General features: G+C 42.2%; 1 protein-coding gene across 3 annotated transcripts in view; it reads left to right on the top strand.

The window, feature by feature from the left end:
* SLC23A2 (solute carrier family 23 member 2) overlaps positions 1–19,409 on the top strand; it is a 128,111-nt gene that overhangs the window by 709 nt on the left and 107,993 nt on the right. The window lies entirely within an intron of this gene.

The raw sequence follows: 19,409 nt of genomic DNA on the forward strand, positions 1-19,409 counted from the left end.
CTCTCAGGCCTGTTCCCCCGGGGGTCGCGAATTCCCGTTGTTGCTACCTTCCTGGAAGGAGAAATTTACGTTCTTGAGTGTAATTTACGGGCTCAGAATTTTCTCCTTCCTTTGACTCTGGATGTACCCTTGAGTGGGTAGCTGACAGGAACTCGGCCTACAGTCTGGGGTTTTAAGCATGACTGATGAGAAATTCTTGATTGTCAGGGCAAAGGGTAAATGAGGGCAACTGCAGGTGGAAGAAAGTCACCCATAAGGGATTTCTAGGTCTGGGGCGTCAGCCGCGGCTGTTACTTTTATTCCTGCAATGCTGGAAGATGGGAGGGTGAAGATGCTGCCCCTGCTGACGTTTGGGTGTGCTGAGGAGGCCGGTGATGTGCGAGGACTTGGGACCGGGAGTCCCGAGGCAGTCTGGTTTGAGCTGTCATTAATTGGCCATGTGACTTCTCGCAGCCAGTTTTCTTCCTCTCTAAAGCCAGAGACAAGAATCGGGTAGCTGAAGCTTTTTTATTTTTATGTTTTTGCATTTGATTGCTGTTGGGCTGGGGCCTCACTGTTTCCAGTTGTCTACACCTGCCTTTTTAGCTTAGCACATGACTTTTCCCTGAATAGCCCCGGAGGTGTTGGAATCGGGTGAGATTTATAAAGGACCTTTCTGCTCAGACATTCAGAATTCTGTCCTGGGTTGTGGTTCTCAAGGATCATTTGTGACCCTGTCAGTTGTGGTCTCTTTTCCCTTACCAGAATTTAATAGCTTTTGGGCACCAGCCTCTTAAATGGCTGGCAGTGGCTATGCAGTGGAAGGCCTCCTAGCACACCTGGTAGTTGAAAGGAGGTGAGCAGGTGTGTCTAGCCCAGCTACCTGTTTCACCTGACAGCCTGAGCGTTAGCTATCTGCTTTCTAGACCATTTCCTTTGTCAAAATGGCGACCGGCTTCTTTCTTTGAATTCCAGGGCATTTCTCTTGTTTTTTTTTTTTTGTTTTTTTTTTTTTTTTTGGGTGGGGGAAAGGAAAGGTATTTCAGGAACTTTACATATTGACTCTCCCCCCCCCCCCCCTTTTTCACATGGTTGCATGGTAGTTGTATTTTCTGACTGGCAAAGTTAATTAAGCTGAGTTTTAATGTTTCTTAGGATGTTTCAAAAATGCTTATGAAAGTACTTGGGTAGAATATTGGAGAGGGTTTTGCTAGGTTTCATGCCAGCCACACTGCCTGTCGCATTTGTGCAGCAAAGCCTAAAGGTCTTAGTCCTGCAGGAGTTAGATCTCACCAGGAGCAAGCTCGCGTAGCCTTCTATTAGTCCATCTGCTAATTTGGTGTCAGGTGCTGTTCAACAAATAATTGTGGAATCACACTCAGTCTTCTGCTCTCAAGAAGGCCAAGGTCTGGGGTATTACAAATCCTGAGTTGGCTATTGCCATCCTGTTCAGTGTCTCTAAAGATAAACCTGGGATCCTCTTGGGGACTTCTTTCCGGCATCACTGGTATCTTGAGGAATTTTCCCATTTTGCTTAAGGGAACTAAAAGTCAGCATCATAATTTGCAATTACAGTGCTTTGTACTTGTAAATGAAAGCTTTTTAAAAACTTATTTTTATTTAATCCTCTTAGGCTTTTTTTAAACTTAAACATTTTACAGTCCTTCCCTGACCTGTTTCCGGGCCTTGCCTATAAAACTCCCAACACACTAGTCTGTTCCCAATGCCAGATAACCTCATTAACTCATTTTTTACTCCCTGCTGTTCTTCCAGTTATTCTCTCCTCAGAGGGCTGCCGGTCTGGGCTTTTATTCTTTTGCTAGAGAACATTCCTGCTCCAGGTTAAGCTGTGCATTATTGACATAGGGTTTAAAAGAGCCCTGTGTGTGCTTTATGGCACTATCTTCCTTTTCTCTACAGCTTTGCTTTTTCTAGCCTGTTATTTTGTCACAGGTTCTATATTGACTGTCAAATCATGGAGATTTGCTTGCAGCTTCTACTTTTCACAGGACTTTGACATATTTAGTACATTTATTGAGAACCTGCTGTGGGCCAGGCAGTGTTTTTGGTGCTCTGGTTGCTGTGTGGAGATTCTCTGCCCTCATGGAGCTCACACTCTTGGTGAGGTGGCAGACAAAGAGATTTTATGCCCTGAAGAAGAATCTGGCAGGATTGAGGGTACTGAGTGTTGACATTGAAGCTGAAATTTTAGGAAGGATAGACAGGAAAGCCCTGAGTCACCTCTGAGTGAAGATGTGAAGGAAGTGAGTCATGTGGATATCTGAGGGTGGAACATTCCCAGTTGAGGAAGCAGCAGGTGCAAAGGCCCTGAGGCAGAAGGAGAGCATTTGGTTTTGAGGTCAAAGAGACAGTGGGAATTGAATCATGTAAGGTCATGTAACAGGCTTATGTATTTTACGTTGAGGGGAATGGGAGCCGATGGAAGGTTTTGAGTAGAGGGGACAGGGACTGACCTAGGTTTTAACAGGGACGTGTTGGTTATTACTGTTTGAGAATCAACTAGAAGCAGGGAGGGTGGGGCAGCACTGTGTCCTCCTGGGTGAGGGCTGAGGGTGGTGGTCAGACCAGGGTGACCGGAGGGGATTCTGAGGTGGGGCTGAGGAGATGCTGATAGACCAGATATGTGAGGTGAGGGTAGTGGTGTACCAAAGAGAGTTGAGGAAACTGTCCAAGTTTCTGGCGTGTGCACTCAGAACGAAAGGAACCCAAGATGTCCAAGGTAACAAAGGGCATGGTGGCCAACCTGACAAGCCCAAATGCAGTCAGAAAGGGAGGGAGTGGGTGTTTTGGGGAGCTCCTCCTTCACGGAACTGTAAATCTTTTGGGGCACTTCTGTTGTCCCTAGTCTTAATTCTCTCCTCTGACCTCTGCAAGTCCCTGACCTCAGGTGTAGGTGGCTTCTAAGGCCCTCTGAAGACATACTCCATGAAGGAGAGTTCCATCTAGTCGCTATTCAGTAGCCCTTTCTTGCGCCCCTTCAGTGGGGTTGCATGTTATGCAGGCCTCGAGTCTAAAGATAGCACAAAAAGCAAAGAGCTGGATTCATCAGAAATGACCTTTGAAAATTCCTATTTCCCAGGAAGTGTGGCAGGCATGAGCGGCACATACAGTTTGTACCGAAACATCTGAGTCTGCGAATGTGACGAACACAGGCGAGAACCGTGGCTAATTTCACAGAAGATCATATTTGGTACTTGGTCCAGTGTCCTCACTGCCGGGCACTGCTCAGAAGCTTTTGGTCGCAGCCCCAGATCCTTCTGCTGGCCATCGTTTGACTGCAGTTCTTACTCACCATTTCTCTGCAGCCTCAGTGAGGGGATCCCAGTTGCCTTAGGCCGTTGCTTGCCTGGCTGCCCCAGACCATGGCTTTCTCTGTTCACCGTCAGGAAAGCCTTCTTCATCCGCAGTTCTTTCCATAGGTTCTGCCCTCGGGTCTTTCACCCTGGGGTGCCTCTGAGAGCCCGCTGGAGGCTCACCCATCCCGGCAGCCACCTCCCTCTCAGTTTACTCCAAACATGGGTCTTACAGGACTGAGTCCCCCCATCTTCTAAGATGAATGTGAGTGCGGTTTAACAAAATGCACTTCTTGTCCGGGAGCCTCTCCAGGCAATAGAAGGGACCCGAGAAAGACTGGGTGGGGGGTGCCCAGGAGCTTGGGCCCGTGCAGATGGGCTCAGTGCTGAGCACTGGACATCAGTATGGTTAGGCAGCTGGCAGGTAGAGGCGTCCTGGGCTGCATTTTATTGATGAAGAAATTGGAGTTTGGTTAACTTACCTGAGTTAACTCCTCCTGGGTCTTGATTTCTCCTCTTCAGCTCCAGTAGTCCGGGGATAGAATGCTCTTCCCAGGTTTTGCCTGAAGCTCTGGGTTTCTAAGTCCCTGTTGGCATAGGAGAGGGTAGAGAAGCTAGAGTTGGGTGCCAGGTGCTCTGCCAGCACCTCCTGTGATCACGAAGGTCCTTTGATCATGGCAGCCCCGGGTGATGGCCATTACTCTGGTTCCCACTTCATAGCTGAGGAGGCTGAGGTCTGGATCGTTCTTGCTTTGTACCCCCAGCTTTCTCTTATCTGGCCTGTTTTTCATTCCCGGCTATGATGTTCCTCTATGTACCCCAGCTTGGTCCTTGGCTCCTCCTTTTTTTCTTTTTAAGATTTTTTTTTTTTTTAAAGTGATGTCTACACCCAGCACCCAACATGGGGCTTGAACCCACAACCCCCAGATGAAGAGTTTTACACTTCACTGACTAAGCCAGCCAGGCGCCCTGGGTCCTTTGTTCCTTCTGTTAGTTCTCCCTGGCATCTCCTATAGGAGTCTTCCGCAACCCCCACCCCAGTCTCCGCACACAGACCTTTCTTTTACTTGGTCTCCCTTCAAGGTGGCATCCCTTTCCCACCAGCTTCATTTAATTAAACTTGCATTAGCGTTTTCGTTCTGGACCATCCCTTTTTAGGAGGCTGTGGTGTTATGATTCTAGGGATGGTCTTCTTCGCCCTTATTCTGGTGGAGAGTCCTGCTGGAAATGCTGTTCTTCACATATTGCCACTGTAGTTGGGATTTTAGCCTCAAATTGGTTTGGCTCTCCCGTTCCCCTCCGCAGTGCTGACTGAAATCCCTTGCTGTTTCCAAAGGCAAATCCTCTGGCTTGGGGGGGGTGCAGTCTCTTCCTTGTCTGACGTGCTAGGACTCAAGCTGGAGAGTTTCTCGTTCAGAAGGTCTGGGGTGGGGCCCGATAATTTGCATTTCGGATGCTGCCAATGAGAGAATCCTTGGCACCTGTTCTGGTAAATCGAGTTTTACTGAGGCACAGCCGTCTGCATTCAGGACACCATATGACCTGCAGGCCTAAAATATTTGCTCTCTGGCCCTTTATACAAAGAGTTTGATTACCTCTGCCTCACAGTGGTATGGATGACCTCAGTGCTGAAACACTTCTGTTGAATTCACATTTTATCATCGAGAACTCTATGTATTAAGAGACTGATTCACAAATTATTCCTCAGAAGTATGATATGGGGAATATGCATATTTTGAAGTGTTAAGGAGTATAACAAGCATGGCAATTCTTTTAAGTCTTCTGTTTTATCTAAAAATAATGTGAGTTTTTTTTTTTTTTTTTTTTTTCTCATTTTATTTATTTTTTCAGCGTAACAGTATTCATTCTTTTTGCACAACACCCAGTGCTCCATGCAAAACGTGCCCTCCCCATTACCCACCACCTGTTCCCCCAACCTCCCACCCCTGACCCTTCAAAACCCTCAGGTTGCCCCAACCTCCCACCCCTGACCCTTCAAAACCCTCAGGTTGTTTTTCAGGGTCCATAGTCTCTTATGGTTCGCTTCCCCTCCCCAATGTCCATAGCCCGCTCCCCCTCCCCCAATCCCATAATGTGAGTTTTTTAATTCTATTGCAGAAACATCAGTGCTTGGTTTAATATGAAACATTTTTCCTCCTTAATCTTTGGGTAAAGTTGATGCTACTGGATATGTTATTTTAATCCTACTTTCACTCTGAGAAATAAGCCATTAAGATTTGCATTTTTTTTTTTTAAAGATTTTATTTATTTATTTGGCAGAGAGAGATCACAAGTTGGCAGAGAGGCAGGCAGAGAGAGAGAGAGAGAGAGGGAAGCAAGCTCCCTGCTGAGCAGAGAGCCCGACGTGGGACTCGATCCCAGGACCCTGAGATCATGACCTGAGCCCAAGGCAGTGGCTTAACCCACTGAGCCACCCAGGCACCCAAGATTTGCATTTTTTTGTAATAAGTTGCAAATATTTGTCTATGCTTTGAATTCATATCTGTCAATCTTTTTCTTTCTCGTCCTCTCTGTACCCTAAGAATTTATTAATATTTTTTATATTTTTTTGTTCTTTTTAAAATGTTTGGCTGTTGGGGCACCTGGGTGGCTCAGTGGGTTAAAGCCTCTGCCTTCGGCTCAGGTCATGATCCCAGGGTCCTGGGATCGAGCCCCACATCAGGCTCTCTGCTCAGCGGGGAGCCTGCTTCCTTCTCTCTCTCTGCCTGCCTCTCTGCCTACTTGTGATCTCTGTCTGTCAAATAAATAAAATCTTAAAAAAAAAAAAAATATTTGGCTGTTATTTAATACTTGGAGTGTGTCATGGAGTATGGATTTTTTTTCCTGTACATTTTTTCCAGCACCATTTATTTGTTAATTCATCCTTGTCTTATTAAATTAAAATGACACCTTAATCATTTTAATTGAATCCTTAGATCTGTTGTGGGAATTGCTGTTTTATTCCATTTATCTGTCTGTTCCTTTGCTATGACCTTGCTATTTTCATCACTATAATCACTCTATAGTAGGCTTTACTCTCTGGTAGTGCTTATGCTCTGTTTTTGTTGTTGTTGTTTTATCTGTATTTTTCAGCTTAGGGTTTCAAAATAACTTAGTGGAAAATCTCATTAAATGTATATAAATTTGGAGAGACTTGTCATCTTTATAATATTGAATTATTCTGTCCGTGAATATGCATCTTTGAGTTTAGGCAGATCTTTTATAGCTTTTGTTTTTTCCCTAATGTCTGCAGATTACTTGTTTCTTGCTCTTTATTTAAAAATATTTATTTAGAACGAGGTGATTTCCCCTTGCCCCTCCCTTCTTCCCAGTGATAAAGAGCAAGAATAGAGAAAGAACCTGATTGCATTCTATGTATCTTCCAACAAAGCACCTGTATTATTCAGGGTGGTTATGTTAGCCAAAATCTGTGTCCTAACAAAATAAAAAGTTACTTTTTTTTCCCCCCAAACATTTACTTATTTGAGAGAACACACAAGGTGGAGGGGCAGAGGGAGAGGGAGAGAGAATCTCAAGCAGACTCCCCGCTGAACAGGGAACCCTACGTGGGGCTTGATCACAGGGTCCCAAGATCATGACCTGAGCAGAAGCCAGATGTTTAACCCACTAAGCCATGCAGGAGCCCCCATTTGTGGTTTTTTTCTTATACGTTTCTTTTTTTCTTTTTTAAAAGTAGGCTCTGCGCCCAGTGCAAGGCTTGAACTTGCTACACTGAGATCAAGAGTTGCGTGCTCTCCTGAGCCGGTCATATGCCCCATACGTTTCTTTTTCTTAATAAATTATAGAGTATTTATAGAACAGGTTTTAATGTGACAGTCCTTTTAGTCAGTTTTTACCAGAATGCATTATTGTGTATAATCTTCAATGATATTAAAGAAGTGTCCTCGTCTCAAGGTCTTTTTCACTAAATTGCAGTATTCTATGTACATAATGTTTTTGAATGAACAAAGTTTGTCACCTTGACATTGACCCTGCAGTTTTGTGTACCACAAAAATCCTTGGTAGAATCTGTCCCTGTTATTGTGGTAATTCTCCACAAAGAAGTTCAGTTTTCCTGCTGATTTGAGGATGACCTCAAATTTCTTGCCAGGAGGAATTATAGGAGTTCTATCTTATCTTCAGCTTCATCCCAAGGGCTTCTATTTTCTGACCATGCTGTCGTATTGTGCAGCTGCTGGCTTCTTTTGTGTCCAGGTTTCTGACCCGCAGTCTTTGAAAATGTGCTCTTCCTCAGAGAAGTTTTTGTGGCTTCTTGTTTCCCTTCCTTTCTCTTTCATCCCTGTGAAGACGAACTGAATACACTAGCAATCTCCATGTGCCTCCTCTGTTGAAGTTCTCCTTTTTGCACCTGCTTCCTGACCCCCGGTGTGAGTCCAGGCTCTGCCCTGTCCTGCAGCCTGTGGGTCCCTCCCCACCCCCTGTTTCAAGTGATGGGTTTGCACCCTCGCCTCTTGAGCTCCCTCACGGCGGGGGGTGTGTGTGTGCTCAGATGCTGCTCTGCACCCCCTCAGAAGCCCTAGTCGGGGTAGATGGGGCAGGGAATCTTTTATTCCTTGGGCAGTAAAAGCAGACGGGGTCCAGCTCACTTTTCCTAGCCTTTAGTTCAGTGCCTGGGGCAATGCTCCAGAGGGGCTTCAACTTTTTTCTCCCAACTTCTGTTTCCAACTCTTAACATCTCATACTTTCTTTCTTTCTAGGTGACAGGTGTCAGTCAGCTCCTAAAATACATTTTCCAGACTTTGTTTTGACTGACTCCCTTTCATTGATAAGTATATACACATCAAGGGTGCCCATGTGCATCTCAAGCAAGTTTCACAGAAACCATACCTAACTTTGTGTGCTGTGGGTTCTGAAGTCTTATACTCCTGTTTGATGAAAAAATCAGTTGTGATGCCCTGAGTGTGAGATCTGGCCATGAAATCCATACATGACTCCTCCTATGAGTTGGAAAGTATATCTATCCATACTGTCCTCTGGTCAAGGAACTGCCTGAGCTTCTGAAGGAACAATGGGGAAGGAGCTCAACACAGAATAACCTGCCAAAAGAAAAATAAAATTTCGTTGAGTTGTTATTCCATAAACCCCACCTTTTCATTTTTATTTATTTTAACCCCACCTTTTAAAATTTTTCTAAATTTTTTTTTTTAAGATTTTATTTATTTATTTGACAGATCACAAGTAGGCAGAGAGGCAGGCAGAGAGAGGAAGGGAAGCAGGCTCCCCGCTGAGCAGAGAGCCTGATGTGGGGCTTGATCCCAGGATCCTGAGATCATGACCTGAGCTGAAGGCAGTGGCTTAACCCACTGAGCCATCCAGGAGCCCATAAAATTTTTCTAAATTTTTAAAAAAGATTGTATTTATCTATTTGACACAGAGAGAAATCACAAGTAGGCAGAGAGGCAGGCAGAGAGAGAGGGGAAGCAGGCTCCCCACTGAGCAGAGAGCCTGATGTAGGGCTCAATCCCAGGACCCTGACATCATGACCTGAGCCGAAGGCAGAGGCCCAACCCGCTGAGCCACCTGGGTGTGCCCCTGAACCCCACCTTTTTAAAGGGTGTGCTTCAGTTGTTTTAGTATGTTCACAGAGTTGTGGCCCCCACCACTATCTCCTTTCCAGACCATTTTTTGAGCCCAGACAGAAAACCCCGTACCTATCAGTGGTCAGTCCCCATCCTTCCCTACCCTCCCCTCAGCCAGCCTCTGGCAACCATGCACCTGCACTGTTTCTGTGGATTTGCTTTATCTAGATATTTCCTGTAAATGGAATCCTACCATATGTGCTCTTTCGTGATGGGCTTTTAGCCTGTTTTCATAATTTTTCCACATGGTGGCAGGTGTCAGTGCTGCATTATTAGTCAGTCGATGGACATTTGGGTGTTTCTCCGTGGTGGCTTCTATGAGTTCTGCTTCCCTGCATGTTCTTGTGCATGGGTTAGTGTGAGCATGTTTCCCTTCTTTTGGATAAATATCAAAGTGTGGGATTACTGAGTTATATGATAATTCTCTGTTTTAACACTTTTGGGAACTGCCAGACTTTTCCAGAGTAGGTGGGTCGGCAGGATGACAGTTGTTCTCCTCATCCTCACCAACACTTGTCAGTGCCTGTTTGGTTGTAGCCATTCCAGTGGGTATGAAGTGTATCTCACTGTTGATTTCATTTGCATTTCCCTAATGACTAAAGGGGGGGGAGAGCATCTTTTCATGTGCTTATTGGCCATTTATATAATGTCTCTGGAGAAATGTCTGTTCAGATCCTTTTTAGCTGGGTCATTGTCTTTTTATTAATGTTTTATGTACTAGTTTCTTATCTGATAAAAAGTTTATAAACTTTTCCCATTTTATGGGTTACCTTTTACTTTCTGATGTCCTTTTCAAACAAAAGTTGTTTTGTTTTAATTTTGATTTATTTTAGAAAGAGAGTGCAAGTGGGGTGAGGGGCAGAGGGAGAGGGTAAGAATCTCAGGTGGCCTCCCTGCTGAGTTTGGAGCCTGACATGGGGCTCACATCTCATAGCCCTGAGATCATGACCTGAGTCAAAATCAAGAGTTGGGTGCTTAGTCAGCTGAGCCACCCAGGCATCCAAAATACAAGTTTTTAATTCTGGGGAAGTCTTATTTACCTATTTTGTTGTTGTTGCTTCTTGTGCTTTTGATGTCCTAACGAATCATTGCCTCACCCAAAGTCGCCAAGATTTCCTGTACGTTGCCCCTATGTTTTTTTTGAGTTTAAAAAAAAAAAAAAAAAATATATATATATATATATATATATTTTTTTTTTTTAAGTAGTTATCTGACTTGGGGCTTGAACGCATGAATGCCCCTCCAACCAACCCACCCAGATTGAGTTTTATAAGAGTTTTTTTTCTTAAGAGTTTTATAGTTTTATCTTTTAGATTTAGGTCTTGATTGGTTTTGAGTTAATTTTTGTATATGGTGTGAGGTAGGGGTCCAGCTTCATTCCTTTATGTGTGATTTCTGGTTCTCTTGGCACTGTTTGTTGAAGACTGTTCTTTCCTCATTGAATTGTCCTGGCACCCTTGTTGTAAATCACCTGATCATAAATGTTACAGTTTACTTCTGGATTCTCTCTTCTGTCCTGTAGATCTCTTTGTCCATCCTTATATCAGGGTGTCATAATTACTGTAGATTTGTACTAAGTTTTGAAATGGGAAAACATGAGTCCTCCAGTTTTGTTCTTTCTCAAGATTGTTTTGGCTATTCTGGGTCCTTTGCATTTTTATTTGAATTTTAGGATCATTTTCTCAATTTTTGCCAGAAAGGCAGATGGGATTTTTGATAGTGATTGCATTGAATCTGTAGATCAGTCTCGATAGTATTGCCAAGAACTACATATTTTTAACTGAAAAATTTCATGAGATATTATCTATTTGCACTGGGAGCAATGCATTTGATGTTCTAGCTTATTCTAGCCCATTCCATTATTTTATTTATTTATTTATTTTGGTTAAAATAATTGCTGGCCCCGGCTCCCTGAATTGATTGCTCTATTCATGTTTGTGGGTTAATTTATTGTTTGTAAAACATGCCTTGGGTCAGTGATCCTCAACCTTGACAACAAATTGGAATCATCTGGAAAACTAAGAAGTAACAGCTGCCTGGTCTCATCCGAGAAGCTAAGGTACACTTGATCAGGAGTACAGCCTAACTGTTGAGGTTAAGAAAAAAAAAATTCTCAGGTGATTCCGGTGTGCAGCCAGGGTTGGGAACTGTTGTTCTAAGTGAAGTCAAGTGCAGCTATTTGCCCCTTTTAGAGCCTCTGCCTAGTTGACTGAACGTACTGTGGGCTGAAGTGTGCATAATGTTAGCTGCAGAGCCTCATGCTAGGGAGGTCCGTGTGCTTTTTCTTCATTTAACTTGAGCACTGACATTGTTTTCCCAAGAAATAAAAGGCTTTTGCTTTTGACTTTCTCCTGGGTGTGTGTAGTTGTCAGTGGTCTGTAGAGAGGGCAAGGATAGAGCAGCCCCTGGGGAGTGTCCTTTCTCAGGAATTTTTGTGTCTTTTGCTTTTCTGCGATAGGAAATGGACTGATTTGAGAAAAATATACAGGAAATGCATGACTCTTTTAGGGATTGTTGTATAAAGAATCCTGAAACTATTGGTTAGTTATTATTGAAGTATATGAGGCTATTGGTCAGAACTGATCAGAATTAAAGTCAAAATTACTAGAAAAATAGCTGAAAGTGAGTCCTGTCTCAGAATATTAAGGGATATTAAGACTGTGGTGGAAACACACAAAATAGCTTGTTTTACTCATTGAATATTTCTTTTCCCAATTTACTTGAAAGTAAAATTTTTTGTTTGTGCACCTGTACATATGCACATGTGTATATTCGTATTTTGAAATAGAGATACGGGGGCTTTTTAAGCCATTTAAAAAAAAAATTTAGCAATGTACCTTAGGCATATGACTAAATCATTAAATAGCCCTTTAAAACATGGCTTTTAACAGCTCATTTGTGCTGAATGCATCATGTTTTATTTGACAAATCCTTCTATTGTTGGGCATTTAGCTTATGAGCCGTTTTTTGCTGTGGTGAACACAACACAATAGTGAACAGCCTTGTATGGAAATCTGGGTGCATTTTTCAGATTATTTCTTTAGGCTGCTTTTTTGGAAAGGACATCATTTGCATTTTTAAGGCTTTGTTACATAAGATATATGCAGGATACTTACTGTATCCAGGTTAACATACTGGGAATCATTGTTATTGTTAAACTTTCCTCCCCCCTCCCTTTTTTTAAACCAATCTGGGCAAAGAATACAATCATATTTTGCTTTTCTTTGATAACTAGTGGGTTTGAACACTTTTGAGTTTGGGGGGCCATTTATATTTTGTTTAGCTTATTTATTTCTTTTACCAATTTACCGATTTTTCCAGCTTTGTGTTCCATCTTTTTCCTGGTGATTTATAGCAGTTCTTTTTATAGCAAGGATATTAGCATTTTAGTAAATGTTACAAATATGTTTCCCAGTTTGTCTTGTTATTTTATGATGTATCCAGGAAGTGGTTTTTTTTTTTTTAAGATTTTATGTATTTATTTATTTGACAGAGATCCCAAGTAGGCAGAGGCAGAGCTGAGAGAGAAGAGGAAGCCGGCTCCCCACCGAGCAGAGAGCCCCATGTGGGGCTCCATCCCAAGTCCCTGGGATCATGACCCAAGGCAAAGGCTTTAACCCACTGAGCCACCCAGGTGCCCTCCAGGAAGTTATACTTGTAGATCATTTTTAGGGCTTTAGCTTAAAAAAAAAAAAAAAAGACATTTTTCAGACTATGGTTTCAAACAAAGCGTTTTTCTTAAAGATGAATAAAAATCTGTCAGAATGTGATTTTGCTTAAAAGGTTTTTTAGATTTCGAATCTGCTTATCTTTCAAAGTATGATGGGAATAATCAGCTGAATTTTTAAAAAGTTAGATATGAACTTGAAGATTTTTCACCATCCTGGTCCCAATAAATGGGAACTTTAAGTGGGAACACCCGGAAGTTGGGTGCTGTTATTCTGAAGAGCCAGCAAGGGGGGCTAGAGGTCATTGACAAGCTTTCCACTCCACTTTTAAATTTTGACACTTCTGGTGTTTCGTACTTTTCTTTTTGGGCATGTATAGTGTCTGTTTGGGGTTGATGGAGTTCTTGAGCTTTCATTCCTTATTTTTGTGCCGGTACTATTAAAAAATGGAGAGTTTTGCATCATACTTAAATAATAGCCTCTAGTAACTCTAATTATATCCTTTAGGCTTTTTCCAAAATATGGACTTGGTCTGTATTCCAGCTCTCTGGAAACTCTTATCCTAACTAGTTTTTAGTCTCTGTTAGTCTTGTTAACTCCTGAGGTCGTGGGCGGGATTTTAATAACACGTGTAGCACAGGGCTCAGAGAAGGGGCTCGGGCCTCTCTGTGCCTATCCACACATTCTGTTTCCCTCTCCACAGTTTCTAGTGGGAAATGAGACCGGTTTGCTATCTATTGTCTTGCTGCTTCTGGCTGGGTGTGAGACCCTGCTTTCCCTCTGTGCCCCTCCTTCCCTTGGCTGGTGAGTCTGTGGGTTTTCTAATAGACCCTTTGTGTTCATTCTGAGGATACTGAGGTACATCTGGGGAGAAGTGGCCTGAGACCTCCGCATGACCATCTCCAGGTCTTCCCTGCTTCTGAGTTCAGAATTCTGACCCTGAGTCACTTCAGTCTGATGACAGGGATTATTTAATTGTGATCATTCTTAGACACTGGAAAAGTTTTCAGGAGTTCTGGTGCTAGCAGGTCCCTGGGGGGATCTTGTCTTCCCTCTTCACACACACGCCTGGTTCTACTCCAGAATTATTCCTGTCTTCCATAGTAATGAGGCCATGGAAATGGGTGCGGGAGTGGGGAGCAATAGCGGGGGAGCCCTCTTGAGCTGTCAAGTCTAGGTGGGTCAAGGAGCAAGCACCCCGCACCAGCAGCCAGAGAATGGGGCTGTTAAGAGAGAGATTGGGGCATTAGAGGATAAAGGCACATCCAGTTTGATGGGAAGCTTTTGGGGTTAGCTTTTCAGCTTAGTTGAACTTAGCTGTGCTTGTTCACGTGCTAAGGCATGGTTTATTAAGGAAAAATGGAACCGTTTGTGTTAGCTCAGCTTTACTTATTACCACTGATAATTGTCATTGCGCTGTGTTTTTTAATTCGGTCATTTTTGCCAGGAGTATAAATCAGACATTACTCCTTAGATCTTTGGGTAATTAAGGAAGATTGGCACCCCTCCATTTTTCTTGAATTAAGTCATTATTATCCTATTTGTAGTATGGGATTAAGTGTGTTAATCAAAGGAAAGGCATTTTTAATTTTTTTGAAAGATGGTTGCAACTTAAGCATGTGGGCAAAATTATTTTTATTGGCTTGTTTTGCATGTATATTAATGAATTTTAAGCTTTTTTCTAATCACAAGTATAATATATGTTCATTAATAATGTAAAACAGACAAGCATAAAGAAATAGGACCCTATGTATAATCTGACACTCAGGGAGGATCACTGTTAATATTTAGGTAAAGTATCTAGACTGCCTGTTTACCAAACAAACATAGTTTTTATGTAAAAATGGGGAGGGTGTTCTGCCTCTTTCCTCCCTCCCCCTACTTAATAACAGAGCATGACTGTTTTCCTGAATGGCTTTTTTTTTTTTTTTAAGATTTTATTTATTTATTTGACAGACAGAGATCACAAGTAGGCAGAGAGGCAGGCAGAGAGAGAGGAGGAAGCAGACTCCCTGCTGAGCAGAGAGCCTGATGTGGGGCTTGATCCCAGGACCCTGGGATCATGACAGAGGCTTTAACCCGCTGAGCCACCCAGGCGCCCCCCTGAATGGCTTTTGTGGTGTTTTATTGTAAAGCATTTTATTGTCAAAATTTAGTTAGCCAGCCCTTAAATATTGAATATCGACTTATTCTATAACTAAAGTAAATATAATTATACTCATCTAGTTATTTTCCTAGAGCAATGATTTTATTGGATATGCATTTTTATTTTTATTTTTTTAAAGAATTGATTTATTTGATAGAGTGGGGGAGGAGGGGGTGGTGGGCTCACACACCAGCAGGGGGAAGGGCAGAGGGAAAGGGAGAGACTCTCAAGCAGGCTCCCTGCTGAGTGGGGACCCTGAGATCATGACCGAAGTGGAAACCAAGAGCCAGCTGCTTGACCAGCTAAGCTACCCAGGTGCTCCTGGATATGCATTTTTAAAGAGATGGATGTTAAACATTTAAAAGTTATTTTGCCCAAAAACATCTAGATGAAAATGAAGGTGAATATTTCTCTCATCTTGGAATGAGGAGGGGCTTCCTAAGTACAAAAGTATTAGAAGCAATTGCAAAAAGATAAGAGATTTGACTTTAGGGAGGTGAAAAAGCTGTTCTTTATTTCAAGTGATATAAACAGAAAGGAAAAAGCAGTCTTTTACTTTTTCTGGGGGAAAATGTTTGCAACATGACAAACGGTTAATGTCCATAATTTGTAAGGAGCGCTTACCAGTGGATAAGAAAAAAAGTCAAACCTACTGAAAAAAAGTGGACAAAAGGCACTTTAACAGTTCATAAGAGAACTATAGACACATGGATCAAAGAAATCAAGATTGAAACCAGATGTCATTCTTCGCATGTCAAATTTGCAAAAGTTAAAAAAAAAAAAAAATCCATAGGGCGCCTGGGTGGCTCAGTGGGTTAAGCCGCTGCCTTCGGCTCAGGTCATGATCTCAGGGTCCTGGGATCGAGCCCCACATCGGGCTCTCTGCTCCGCAGGGAGCCTGCTTCCTCCTCTCTCTCTGCCTGCCTCTCTGCCTACTTGTGATCTCTCTGTCAAATAAATAAAATCTTTAAAAAAAAAAAAAAAAATCCAGGACTGGCAAGTGAATTTAACATACAGTTTTCTTCCCTTGTGCTTTCTTTGTTAGCTTGTCAGTTTTCCCAGAAGGAATTGGGAGGGTTTCCCATTTCCTTTTTCGTTACCAGAAAGGTTAGAATGTAACTGGCCTGTAAATTTGTCTTGAGCCTGGCATCTTTTTTTTTTAGCACAATTCTTTATTTTTGTAGTTTTCTCTATTTGTACTGTTATTTGTTCAGGATTTTAAAAAATTGTTTTAAAAAAGTTGCCCATTTTGTCTAAATTTTTGGGTACATACATGTGCTTTTAAGTCAGTTACAAAATAGAAAGTCAATGTAAGAGCATGAAGAGTAAGTAGTACATAATATCTTGTGTTTGCCCTCGTTTTCAGAAGATAGCCTTTGTTCTGTTCAGCAAGTATTTTAAGTTTCATGGAAGAGGTTTGGTATTGGTTTTTTGATTTAAGAGTAGGTATTTTGTCAGCCTTTTTGGCATCTATGGAATTGACAAAATGATTTGGTTGCTCAGTTTCTGGCCTGAGAATGGTACTGGCCCCAGGGCTATGTCCTTCCTGCTTCTGAAGTATTAACATCCTTTTTTAAGGAAATGGTAAAATATAAAGATAACAGTTCTATATATATGTCTGTTACTCACCCCCCCCCCCAATTTTGTGTGTGTGTGTGTGTGTGTGTGTTTTCTCTGTGAAATCAAAACCTGGAAACTGTTGCATTTAGTACCTTTGCATATCCCAATTAAGAAACTAGAGAAGAGCTGTAAATATTTTCGTGTGCGTTCAGAGTGGCCTTTACAGGGGGAAAGTCAGGTGGTACGTCATTGAGCTGCAATGATGTTTCCTCTGAACTGCTCACAGGGGCCTTGGCTTTGATCTCAGCCTTGTAACCCTGTGTGCATTTCCAGAGTGTAGTGGCATACAAAGGGGAAAGGTGCTGGCTGGTGACAGAAGTTCAAGGATGCACACTGATAACTCAATCTTGATTTTGTTGAGTGGCTCCTCCTGCTTAATTTTTCTCTCAAAAATATACTTGTATTTTTCCAGTATTAGAACTTCTGACCCGATTCTGTGTTTTGGTGTCTGATAGTCTAGTGGAGTAGAAAGCCAGTCCTTCCAAACCCTGGTTTTACTAATCAGCTTAAAAAATACTTTCCAAAAACAAATCTTCATGGGGTCATAGTACTTGCCCTTATCCCTTTACAATTTTTCTCTGATTTGTAGCTAACGTGACATTTTGGTAATTTGCAGCTTTGCCCTCATGGAAGCTTTTTTCTTAATTAATATTTTTTAGCCTTTTAAAGGATTTATGAAAGAAGCATACACATGTTGGAAAATAATTCTAACTTGTCAGAATTGGATAAAGCAAATTTTAAAAGTCACACGGGCCTCTTTTACCTCCCTGCACTTCCTGGCGGTTTGCTCTTTATCCTTCCCAGCCCTTTCTTATGTCCACAAATATGTTCTGTATAATTATACTTTTAATAAAAATGGGATTATACTACACATACTGTGCAACTTGCATTTCTCAAAGGACAACATACATAATTTCAGTTTAACTGAAAATAAGCTGTTCTTCTGAAGCATTTCTTTGGTTACTTTTTTCCCTGGTATTTCCATTATTCCTCTTCTTGACATAATCTTCACCGATGGATGTTGCCTTGGTGCTTTTCTTCAGAATCTTCAAATTTTTAATAAACATAGCTTAGAATGGATTTATGGTTATGAAGATTTTATTTTTGGAAATAAATTACCTTTCTCTTCTGCCCTGAATGCAACGTTTTAGCAAGAGAAAAACAGTTTCTCCATTCATATGCTCATTATTTCAAACTAAGTAGTAATTTCTTTGTCCCCAAGCAGCAAAAGACCAATGTTTAGTTTCTGAAATTAAAAAAAATAGGATCCCTGAAGTCTTCCCCGAAGGCTGGACTAATACAAGTCTGATAGCATTTGCATGCTTATTTGCCTCAAGGCCATCAGTGATTGTGATGCTAACCCACTCCTGAACAAACAGTAGAAAAAGTTGCAGCATTTAAAAAAAAAAAAGTTTGCAGTGGAACTTTTTTTTTTTTTTGGTAAAGATTTTATTTATTTGACGCAGAGAGAGATCACAGGCAGGCAGAGAGTTAGGCAGAGAGAGAGGGGGAAGCAGGCTCCTGGCTGAGCAGAGAGCTCGATGTGGGGCTCTATCCCAGGACCCTGAGATCATGACCTGAGCCAAAGACAGAACCTTAACCCACTGAGCCACCCAGGCGCCCCTGGAACTGTTTTCTTTCTTTTTTTTTTTTAAATAAAGATTTTATTTATTTATTTGACAGACAGAGATCACAAGTAGGCAGAGAGGCAGGCAGAGAGAGGAAAAGAAGCAGGCTTCCCGCTGAGCAGAGAGCCTTGATGCCGGGCTCCATCCCAGGACCATCATGACCTGAGCAGAGCCCCTAACCCACTGAGACACCCAGGTGCCCCTGGAACTGTTTTCTAACAGGAAACTTGGTATCTGGCTAAACTCACCTGTGTTTTTCTTTACACTGGTGGGCCAGACTCCTGACTGGTGTACCAGAGACAGCTGCCCCAAGTCAGGCTCTGGGTTCATTTTTATTGTGAAACATATGCACAGGTATAAGGGTATGTAAAACAATAAAATGAACATCTGTGTACCTATTGATAATCCAGCTTAATAAATAGAGTATGAGCCAGCTTTTTTTTCTATAAGCACCCTCATAATACATTTGTAAGAGGCTTTCAAAGAAGGTGATTTTAAGTAATCACATCTTCTCTCTGTTTCACCACAAACAGCACTGGTGGGGTATTGTGCTCCTGGCATTGAACACAGTGTAGAGTCATAAAGCCCAGTCCTCACAGGCGTGATGGTCCCTGACCCCAATTTTGTCACATCTCATAGGAGCTCTAGGACCTTGACCAGGCCTCACCCCTCTTGGTTTTCTTACTTGTAAAGTGTGGGCCCAGTCATTTCCGAGGGCGGTTGTGAAAATAAGGTGCACAGGTATGATACATTAACCTGAAAAACAAAAGTATTTTATGGTTTATTTGGGTTTATTAACCGAGATTTGCAACTTTGATTCCAATTTAGGGGAGAGAATTCCCTCTATAGGAGGCAAACCCAGAGTCCTGTATGCCTACTAGAAGTCACCCCTTTGAGCCAGTCATGAAAACAGAATAATGAATATGACAGGAGCACTTTTAAGAATGAACTGAGTTCATCTGGGAAGGTACAGTGCAGGTATATATATGAAGCAGTAGCTGGTGGGCTTTTTGCAAAACAGCAAAACTCTGCAGACACTTTAAAACAATATTATCTCGAAAGAACTGTTCTAACCAAATGTAATAATACAGTAAAGTCGATAATTCAGAAACCATGAGTTTTGGATTAGAATCTAGACTCCATTAATAGTCCAGATGAGAAAGAGACTTTGTGAATCCTGAACCTTCTAACAGGCCAGGGCTGGACACCTTGGGGGAAGCGGTCTCATCAGATGCGTCTGCTTCAGTTCTAGGAAATCATTACTTTCAGGTCAGCAGGAGGTGTGGAAGTCCAGTCAGGGTTTGCTGACTTTCCACAGGTTGTGTGAATGCAACAGGTCTGTTCCCTGGGGTTTGGCAGCACGTGAGTCGATTAGCAGCACCTAGGAGGGGCCTTTCCAGGGAAGTTGAAGAGAGTCTTTCTGGAGGTCTTTTACTGTAGATGAAATTTCCAGG

Source organism: Meles meles, chromosome 16, assembly GCF_922984935.1.
Source record: "Meles meles chromosome 16, mMelMel3.1 paternal haplotype, whole genome shotgun sequence".
Taxonomy (NCBI): domain Eukaryota; kingdom Metazoa; phylum Chordata; class Mammalia; order Carnivora; family Mustelidae; genus Meles; species Meles meles.